The sequence below is a fragment of the Ovis canadensis genome, chromosome 8 (assembly GCF_042477335.2).
Source record: "Ovis canadensis isolate MfBH-ARS-UI-01 breed Bighorn chromosome 8, ARS-UI_OviCan_v2, whole genome shotgun sequence".
NCBI classification, from domain to species: Eukaryota; Metazoa; Chordata; class Mammalia; order Artiodactyla; family Bovidae; genus Ovis; species Ovis canadensis.
Window position 1 is genome coordinate 64,968,317 of NC_091252.1, and position 9,885 is coordinate 64,978,201.

The window sequence follows — 9,885 nt, forward strand, 5'->3', positions numbered from 1 at the left end:
ATTAATCAGCATGAGGGTAGAAGAGCAACATTTTCAGATACACAAGAACTTAGAAAGCTCTGTCAGAACTAAAGAATCTACTCTATTAAAATAAGGGAAGAAAAAAATACATCCATTGGTGAAGAGATGTATTAAAATGGTAGCATTCAGCTAGCCTAAAGTGTTAAAAGAGGGGGCCAAGAATAGTCAAATCAGCAGGTGGACAGTAGGAGGTATGGAAATTACTATTCTTCATTAAAAAATGGGTACATGAATTATTTTAATGGTGATATAAATGAATTATATTCATTAAAATAAATGAAATGTGAGAAAGTGAGTGAATGAGTAAAGACAGTAGGTAAAGGATATCCTTAACAATAAAAGGATGGAGAATGCAGGAAACAGCTAGAGAATGAACACAGGTTTGAGACCTTTTTTTCCCTTCTAAATTAAGAGAAATAAGCATGATTTTATAATCTGAAGGAAAACCAGAAAAGTGGGTGATCAAATAAAAAGTTCTAGAAGAAGTGCTTTTTCAATTATGCTAGTAGAAAGTACGTGATATGCCATGTAGACAGAAATAATTTGTAGTCTTGTGTGCAATAGAGAGCCCCACTTTTCCCCATACAGATCATTAGTTAAGAAAAAATGGGACATATAGAATAAAGAGGATTTCGAAGCTTGGTTTAAATCTGAAGTCATATCTGTGACTCATAGTTGAGGGAGCTGAAAGAGTAACACATTGCGTTGCTGAGAAGCACTGGATGGTCCAGTTGAAAAGACAAATGCACATTTTCAATAGCGCTAGCTGCATAATTATATACTTTTTTTTCCCTGAAGTGTTATCAAGTTGTGGGTATAGGGATTTGAGACTTTGCTAATGGATACCAAGTGATAACCAAGGGGGTGGTCTAAACTTTTCCAGGAGAAAAGGAAGTAAAACTATATGGGGATGATAGGCAGAATTAAGGGAGAGGGGTTGAAAAACTGGAGGTCAAATGCACTGAAATAGCAGTCAGAGTGAGCTTATAGGAGCCCCAAACTAGGATGTTGTGAAATCATATGCCAGGCATGAATGGGTTTAGTGAGAGAGAGATTTGGGATTGGTTCTGATGATTTTAAAAATTTGCCATCCCAAGGAAGCTCATTGGTGGAAAAGAAATCAGTAAAATAACCAGGGTTCGTTGCGTAGAAGGAAGAAAAGCAGCAAGTGGTGCCCTGGGAACGTGAAGTTTCTCCAGTTGTTTTCAGGAAGTCAGGCTGACTTAGAGTCTCTTCACTATGTCCTTTTGATCTTGGGGCTGACATTTCTTGGATGAATCAAACTTCCACTGCATTAAACTATCTGTGAGTGATAAACCACCTACTATGAAGTTGGCCTTTTCTAGTTTCCTATCTTGGCACCAATTTAACAACTTAGTCCTTTCTAGCAAGGTTGTTTTTCTATTTATGCTTTCAATGTCTTCTGCGTTTCAGTGATAGTTGTCTTGGCACACATTCCCAGCTGCAGACAGCTTTTATTTTTAGATTTCTTTATTCAGAAAGAGTAGTCCCTGTTTAGGGATTTCACTGTCATTCTAAGCTTGCCACTGAACTACGACCCTGCAGCTTTCTCAAATTCAAGTCACTGGGGAAACCTTTTGAAATGCTGAGAAGACAAGACAACATTTTGTACAAGGGAGAAAAGGCAACCAAAAAGAGATTCCAGAATCGAGCAGATAGCACGAAAAGGACAGGGAAGTGAAGACAGTGACAGGAGCCAAAGGACAAAAGACAATACGTCAAATCCTTACTAAGCCAGTCAGCCAACAGCATCAAGATCAAGGGCATAATTTGTAGCTAGAGGTTTGCAAACAGGGAAGGAACTTCTTGCTTCATATATCCCTAAAGTACCACCCAAAGTACTATAGGTCATAAAAATACTTCCTATTGCTGAAATAAGGAAGTCACTTCCTGGTTCACAATGTTAGTGAACTGGTTAGATTTTGAGGACTCTCCTTGAAACTCATTCAGGTATAGATTTTCAAAGAGTTTATTATTTGAGTTCAATAACCTTATGTGGAACCTGTATTTGAAAAAAAGGAATAACAGAGTTAAGTACTATGTGCCTAGATAGTAAAAATATATTTATCTAAGCACTGGCATTTTATAAAGGATATATTCAAATCACTTTTCCCAATATTTAGCAGTCCTAGATATGATGCATGAAAGATGAACAAATATCCTGTAAAGTATTGAGTTGACCAAAAAGTTCATTGGGATTTTCCATAAGATCTTATGATAAACCTGAATGAACATTTTGGCTAAGCCCATGCTACTGTTAAGTCGCTTCAGTTGTGTCTGACTCTGTGCAACCCCATAGACGGCAGCCCACCAGGGCTCCCCCATCCCTGAGATTCTCCAGGCAAGAACACTGGAGTGGGTTGCCATTTCCTTCTCCAATGCATGAAAGTGAAAAGTGAAAGTGAAGTTGCTCAGTCATGTCTGACTCTTCGCAACCCCATGGACTGCAGCCTACCAGGCTCCTCCGTCCATGGGATTTTCCAGGCAAGAGTACTGGAGTGGGGTGCCATTGCCTTCTCCATGGCTAACCCCATAATTATAATTAGATGTTAAGGTACAATTTAGGGCATGAAAGACATGCCTTTAAACATGGGTGTCAGGAGCAATACATTCTTCAAATGATGTCCCACATTAGCCACATTTTGGTCTGTTTGAAGAGCCTAGAAGTGATGATGGTTGGAAGAGGATGCAGAAGGAAAGCACAGGGCAATTGCAAAGTTGCAGAAGGAAAGTACTAGAAAGCATTAAAATTCTGTGGCTCCCAAATAAGGCCCTTCTTAGAAGATTTTAAGAATGATTTTTTAGTCATTTATTTCTTAAAAATGAATATTTTAGTCTAAACACTTCAGTCACTTGAGGTATACCTAGGAAATACTGGAAGACCATTAACCATTTAAACTAACTCCGATGTAGCAGCTCCTGCCCCCACTTACAGATTCCCTTATGGTTTTTGCTTCTGCCCTCCCCATATGTGGGTCTCCACCCAGGCTCATTTATTCTCAGCAGGATGGGAGGGAACCCAACAAGCAGGGGCAGGAGAGCAGGCAGCCTGGCCTCCGGGGTCCTGGCTTCATGTCCTATGAGTCTGGCTTTGTCTCTACATTGCTCTGTCTTGCCTGGCAATTTCAGATAGCCTGCCTCTTTGGTCACACATTTTACTTTTATCCCTTCTGTTTCTGCTAATCATCTAGAAGCTGTTTGTTAGGGCCTCTAAAACTCCTGGCTTGCTCTGAGTGGTAATAGTTAGGTTTGTCCTCTTGACTCTTTGTTTATTTGTTTCCCTAATGTTTTAAAATATACTTTTCCCCAGTTTTAGGGTTTCTTCTGACCTCCAGTGTGTCCTGTTCTACATAATCTGCTGTAATTAGTGTTTGCCTAAAAGAAGCTAATCAACGAATACTTGAGATTCATAAAAACTTTGAAGTGAGCAAAAATACTGTCATTTTTTTTCAATATATTCCCTTAGACTATTTGACTATCAACTTTCAGAGTCAAAAAGGTGTCAATCAGCAGCCATAAGTGACGGATAACTTCTGGGGGTTGAGCGATGATCATGGGTCAGGCCCTCAGCTCTCCTGTGTCATAACTTTGATCAGGATAACAACAACAATGATGATGACGACAACAACAACAGTAGTAATATTAATTGTTTCCCCTTAGTCTTAGCATAGAGTCTGGTAAACAGAAAGTGCTTAATATGTACTATTACGGTGATGGATATAAATGTGCAATGATCACCAAGATTTAGACTGGCTTTTAGAGGGGCTCTCTCTAGCAGGTGCCTGGCTCCCCCAGACCTCTCACAACTACGGCATTCTCTCTTACCTTAGCAGAGCTTCTCAGTATTATTACTGCACTGTTTTCTAGAATGTCCACATCTACACTTCTAGCTTTGTGGAAATATTTTCCCTCTCAACAGTCTCTCTCCCAACTCCCTCCCAAGAGTCAACCAGGCTGACACGTTTCGCCTGGTATGCTGGTCCCTGTCTAGTCAGATGCTTTCTGTCCTGTGACACAGTTACCAGAGGTGTGTCTCTCATCAGTTGACCTTAGGAATTACTTGGAAAGATTCCCTCCTGAATATGACTCAACCCCTCTGGCTCACCCGTTCATACCTCATCACCAACAACAAGCAGGAAACAAAGTCGGTATGGACATGGCACCTCCTTTACTCTCTGGATCTTTTCCTCCTTGGGAGAAGCCTCATAGTCCGTAGGTTAGGATGATTTATGTTGCTCTGTCCCTATAGTTCTTCCTTGGCTCTCATATAGCACTTGCTGCTTGTGACTGTGATTGGTTGTTTTCAGCATGTCTCTCTTTCAAAACTCTAAGCTTTATGAAAACAAAGAAAAAGGACATACCTCCTGATTATGGCTTTATTCCGACTTCCCAGCCCAAGAATTGGCAATATCACAGAGGGGTTAAGAGCTTATGATCTGGAGCCTGGCTGCTTGGCTCAATTTGCGACTCATACCTCTACTATCTGTGTCGATTTTGATGAGTTACTTAAATTATTTGTATTTTAGTTTACTTGCTTGAAAGATAGGTATTTTAGTAATGTTTACCTCTTAGAGAAGATTAAATACATTACTAAGGATAAAAAGGACTTAAAATGGTGCTCGGCACAGAGCAAACAGCTATTAAAGTAGGATCTCAATAAATATTTGATGGATTAATAAATGTCACGGTAGGTCCAGCATCAGCATTCTGTAGACATCATTTAAACAATCTGAATAGTCCAGCTGCCTTGAGAGTGTCTTGATTTTTTTCACGCATGTTTTTCATTTACTGCCTCTCCGGCTTTACTGTACGTATTTGTGTCAAATCTGCTTGTCTAAACATTTCAAAAAGGAAAACAGTGCTACATAGTTTAAAAAACTGTCATAATTTAGCTCTATGGATTTCTAAAACTTCACATATAAACTGGTTAACTGCCTCACCGGAGGTTTTAAGGGCTAATCAAATCCATTCATGAATAGATTTGTAGTAATGTGGTGTGTGGTACATAAAGAAGGATGCTAGACTAATGTTTGTGTGTACACAACTATTTGTGTCTATTTGCATGTGTACGTGTGCATTGGGAGTGGGGCTTATGATGCCAAAGATGAGGAAGATGAAGTTTTTGCTCTATGGAATCTTAAAATTTCATAAAGGGGATAACCATGCAAATGACTGAGTAAATCACAAGGCCCGGTCCTTGAGGAGCCTGTGAAAATCTACAGCCTGCTCTGAAAACCTTGTGTCTATAATTTTACTCAGGCTGGCATCTGAGGGAGAGGGTAGACTCCCAGTGTTTCACATTCTTTGTTTGCACAATGCCCCACATCTCTGCACACAGAAATAAAGTGCTGCTATTAGCACAATGTGAAAAGCACTTTTTCCCTGAAAGGAACAAAAGTTTTGCAAAGCTACAGAAAAAGGTAAGTTTTTCAGGAAAAAGATTTTTTCCTAAAAGGACCTCCTAAGGAACATTTTAAAGTATTTAAACAAGCAAACAAACAAACAAACTGGGATGACTGAGTAGAGTTTAAGTCTGTGCCCCTTCTCTATTCTCTCATCCTGTTTCTTTTGACCTTCAGTGAATCACTTCTTTGGGTTATTTATTTCCACCCCCACTTGGTTGTAGTACTAAAAGAATTCTCAGAGGGGAGACTATAGAAGCCTGTCAGCAGCAGGGTCCATTCTGGCAGGAGAACTATTCTATAAAAGAAAAAGAAACGGATTTCCTTTCTCTGTAGTTCAATATTTTATTCCTCTACACGCTGGCTAAATTCCTCTATCTTATTTCCTCACTAATGTCAGGGTTGGGTTGCCCCACTGTCAGACAGCTCTCTTCATTATGATTATCAGTGTTAATGCCATGTCATTAATTCTCATGGGTGTGAGGAGGCCTTATACTGAGTGAATGGGGAAGGTCACCATGGAAACATTTGTCTCCATAGCTGACTCATTGCAACCCCCATAACTGCTCAACCACATCCTGTCTGCCATCTGAACTGCACTGGATGAAGCCACAAATTTGGCATCTACTATAGAATCATATTCTTTCTAAAAGCTCTTAAAAATCTATGCCAAGGAAACATTCCTCAGACTCAGGGTAAAAATACCATTGCAGATGTGTCTAAGTGGGTGATGCCATGCAATTACTTGTTAACACCTTTTAATAAACAGACACAGTAAACATTACCTGCAGTTTTCCAGCTCCCAGTTAGAGCATGGTGTTGTAGCCTCCGGAAGTGCCAAGGTAGGAAATGAACAATATGCTAGCATTTTCACTTTCAGAAAGGATTCTCCTCTGGGCTGGTGTGCTTTATCAACCTGTATCACAGTGAACTGGAGGGGAATAAAAAGGCCTTTGCTGAGGTGTTGTTTTGTTTGGTTGTTTCAATGTAAGAAAAAAAAAAAAAACAACTTAGCAAGATAACCCATGTCGAAAAAATTACATTTGAGAACTGCAGATTTCTCATTTAGCTTTATCATAGAAAGGTAGGATATCAGCACTTCCTAGATGGGAAATTAGATTTATGCTGAGGAAGATCAGACGTAAATAAAATCACATGAGAACTATAGTGTACATTCTAGCCAGCTCAGCACAGTTCAGTGGAGCAATCTGTCTAGTTCTATGTTCAGAGCTGGCTGTGATTATTCAAACCTAGGCCCAAGCAGAAGGAGCAAACATGGGAGTGAAAAAGGGAATGGTCTATTTCCCAAGCTGTGCACCATCCTTGGGTCATCAGAGAGGGAGGCAGGTCCTCATTTATTGTTTGTACACTGGATCCCATATGGAAGTCTTAAACTTGACTGATAATAGTAGATGTTTATACAGCACTTGCTTAAACATATGCCAAGCTGCACATGTATCAATTCTTTTAATTCTGTATATTTTCACATGAGTTAGGTATAGTCTTTACTTCATGCAATGAATTAGTGATTTCCCCATGGTCACATAGTTCTTCAGTGACTGTATTGAGACATAAGCCCAGACAGTCAGCTTCTAGAGTTCATTTTTTTTTTACCATCAAGCCATATATTGGACTCTCATAGAGTCATATTCACTCATTCTTTTCCTCTTTCTCTCTCTCCTTTTCCTCTCCTTTCTCTTTCCTCCCCCTTTCCATCGTTCCCTTTCTCTCCCCCTTCTCTTCCCTTTCCACATCTGTTTATCTCTTACCTCCTTCCTGTTACCCACCCCCATCTGCCTCCCGTCTCTCCCTTTACGCCTGCTTCCATTATAAAATTTTTCCTGGAAAGTTTGAGATGTCTTAAATTCATGCAGTGAATTCTGCCTCTTTGTTTACATTGAAGTGTTCCCTTTTTATGGAATTTGCTTCAGCTTTTCCTTTTAACTTTCTTATTGAAGCATACCTGATATAGGGTGCCATGGTTTGAATGGTGCCCCCCACCCCTCACAATCATACCTTAATCCCCAATGTGACTGTATTTGGAGACAGTGCCTTTAAAAAAGGCAATTAAAGTTAAATGAAGTCCTAAGGGTGGAGTCCTTTTCCAGTATGACTGCTGTCTTTATATAAGAAGATAAAGAGACACCAGCATGGGTATGCATAGAAAAAAGGAAAACATATAAGGAAACAGGAGGAAGATGGCCATCTGCAAGCTAAAAAGAGAGGCCTTAGGAGAACATTGCTGGCACCTTGATTTTGGACTTCTGGCCTCCAAAACTGAAAAAAAAAAAAAAAATAGATTCAGTTGTTGAAGCTACCCAGTCTGTGGTATTCTGAGGTGTCAGTCCTAATGGACTAACATATATGGAGAACTGCCTAAATCTTAATAGATTTGATAGCTTGATAGATGTTCTCATTTTTAAATATTTATAAAATCAGTACAGATCAAGAAATAGAACATTTCAAGTACTCAAGGAAGCTCTCTCCTGCTCCTTCTACTCATTTTAGCCACTTGTTCCTATATTTTCACATCTTCCTACCTGCGGAGAAGATATACTTCAGCCCAGTGCTGTCACGAGGGAGGGCTCTGCTTCTGTAGGTGTCCACCATGCCAGGGCTTGGGTGAGTGCCTCAGTCTGGAGGTCAGGGTCAGCAAGGCACTTGACTCGAAACCTAAAGCAACATTCCCCAAGCTGCTTCACAAATGATAAAGATGATGTTATAATTATTGTCTGATTTCTGTATCTATTTCTTAGTTTCCAAATTAGGGAGGGAAAGGGGAACCAGAGCTTTTCAAAATGAAACACCTTGGTACTTGGCTGTGTCCAAGGTTGGCATGTTTAAAACTGCTTTACTATAGTTCATCATGAAGTATTGCAGACATTCAAAAAACATAGATACTAATATAACACACCTACCACCTGACTGCAATCAGTCAGTAAGTTTACTCAACTGTTTGGCTTCCCAGGCGGTGCTAGTGGTGAAGAACTCCCCACCAATACAGGAGATATAAGCGATGTGGGTTCCAACCCTGGGTCAGGAAGATCCCCTGGAGGAGGGCATGGCAACCCGCTTCAGTATTCTTGTCTGGAGAATCCCATGGACAGAGAAGCCTGGTGGGCCACAGTCCATGGGGTCACAAAGAGTCCATAGGGTCATAAAAGGCAGCAACATACCTACCACCTGATTTCAATCAATCAGCAAGCTTACCATACTGTTTACATTTGAAAAAAATTTTAAACTATTCTAGTAAATTCCAGAATTTTTTCTATTATTTTTAAAGTCTAAAGGTTCTGGCTCTTGTAGACAAAAAGTTCCTCTAAAACAAAACACAAAACTTGAAAAATAGCCAATCCCCTTCACCGTTTTTTCTAACTTACTAGATCACTGGTTTAGCAGTGATTATCACTGCTCTACATGTGCAAGAAAAGTTCTTTAGTAACAAACTGTAGAAATGATCCCTGTGAGTGTAGTCTTGCCAATCCCATTTTTAGCTCCTGTATTGCCCAATATGTAGCATACCATCTGTTAATCTAATGAAATGCCTCAAGGCTCAAATTGTAAATTTTGAAACTTTTAACTTCTTTTGATATGTGTTTGAAGATCCCATTATAATTTGGATTAGATGCTGGATGAAGTTTAAGCAGATTTGGGACTAGGCTGCATGACTAACATCATTCATCTCAATTCCCAGCTTCTAGGCAAGAACGGTTTTGGAATCCATTTACTTACCTTTCTTTCACTTCAATCATACCTATGGGAGGGACACCAAACAGTTACAGAAAATTTGAGCAGATATGAGAAAGGAGGAGCAGTGCAAACTCTTCAAAGAATTGCTAGATGGGTTTAGAGATGCCAAAGCTATTACTGGTGGATAGTCAGTATGAAGAGTCCTATGTCCTTAGAGAACATGTTTAAAAAACGAGTAGATTGAGACTTGAAGGAGAGATAGACAAATTGAACCATGTTAAATATAAGCCAGGCAGAAGACAAAATTCAGGCCAGGGTTTGTTATTGTTTTGTGATATTATCCACTCTAGGGTGATGAAGGTACCTTTGGAACATAAAGAACTCAATGACTCCATGTAGTTACCCCAGAGATATAAAGAGTATAGTTTGAAAAACAAATGAAACAGATGGCTGGACTTGAGTAGGGAAGCACAGGCAAGAAGCTGAGAGGTCAAGAATATGAAAAGGAAATCAGTCACCGAAAGCCCACACATGGTGAGAGACCTACATAAAATAAATAGACTAATTTATGAAACAAATTAAATGGTTAAAAGGTGCATGTTTTGATTATCTTGTGTGGTCATCTAACTTTTTGAACTGATCAACATGAATGTGAGAGCACAAGCATTTCAGTAATAAAAAAAATCCCAGGCCACAACTGCTGAACAAACTTGAAACCCATCCAGGTATCTGAGTGAGATGCTTCTGCCAG

At 39.6% G+C, this 9,885-nt stretch overlaps 1 pseudogene; it reads right to left on the reverse strand.

Annotated features, from left to right (window-relative positions):
- Nucleotides 1-8,827: 8,827 nt before the first annotated feature.
- On the reverse strand, nucleotides 8,828-8,921 carry LOC138445451 (small nucleolar RNA U3; annotated as a pseudogene).
- Between the last annotated feature and the right edge of the window lie 964 nt (nucleotides 8,922-9,885).